Below are 991 nucleotides of genomic sequence, written 5' to 3' on the forward strand. Positions count from 1 at the left end.
GTAGTGGGATTGCTGGATTATATGGTAGTTCTGTCTGTAGTTGTTTGAGAAACCTCCATACTGTTTTCCATAACGGCTGTGCTAATTTACAATCCCACCAACAATTATTTGGCATAATGTTTAAGGACAATATATATATAATACGCTTTATATTATATATGTATTTTATCACATACTCAGTAAAGAATGCTGACGTACTTAGTCCATCCAATGAATTGAAAATGAAAAATTTACATATCTATATTTGTCAGTATACAGGATTCTAATGGTGGATCTTGAACTCAGAATGAGAAATCAGTTTTCAAGGAAAGCTACATAATCAGTCAGTCTGGCTAACTGCTGTTCTTTGGGGATTGGGGGAATTGGCACAGGCTTTAATAAGGGAATAAACCTGCTACAAGAAACATCCAGGGCCCCTGCAGCTGGCTTCTTAGGCAGAACCACCCCGGTGGTAGAGTCGGTTTGCTGTCCTTTTTCTGATATACCTTTCAGAGCCTCTTCTACATGAAGTCCCACAAAGGCTGTGAAATCATCAGTGATTATTGAGGTGTACACTTGAGAGGCCAGTGTGAAGTCTCTTTCTGCTTGTTGCATCTCTCCTTGCTTCCATGACAAGCTGCCCTGCCTCCGACCACTACTGAGCATTGACGGTTGTGTAAATCCCAGGGAAATCTTAGTCCTACTGACCAAATTCACCCACATTCAGCATTTGCAGATTTTATAACAGGTGGTATTCTTTTCCAAAGGTATCTTGCATTATTCATGACATTATGGAGCAAACATAAAGCTAGAAGCTGACTATGCACTGGGGGTGTAACAATTCCTCCAGGAGCCTCGAGCTCTTGGTTCTCACACTGATCCAGCAACTTTTTGAAACCGAAGACACTTTCTGTCATTGCTGCCACTGGCATCTTTCTGGCCGGTCTCACTGCTGCACTTTTCCAACAGTAGCCCCCAGATGATCCCTTTTTAATTTTATTTTTAAATCAGA

At 41.2% G+C, this 991-nt stretch overlaps 1 pseudogene; it reads right to left on the reverse strand.

Moving 5' to 3' along the window:
* Positions 1-294: 294 nt before the first annotated feature.
* On the reverse strand, positions 295-911 carry LOC103606767 (annotated as a pseudogene).
* Positions 912-991: the final 80 nt, after the last annotated feature.

Source organism: Galeopterus variegatus, unplaced genomic scaffold, assembly GCF_000696425.1.
Source record: "Galeopterus variegatus unplaced genomic scaffold, G_variegatus-3.0.2 Scaffold6830, whole genome shotgun sequence".
Classification (NCBI taxonomy): Eukaryota; Metazoa; Chordata; class Mammalia; order Dermoptera; family Cynocephalidae; genus Galeopterus; species Galeopterus variegatus.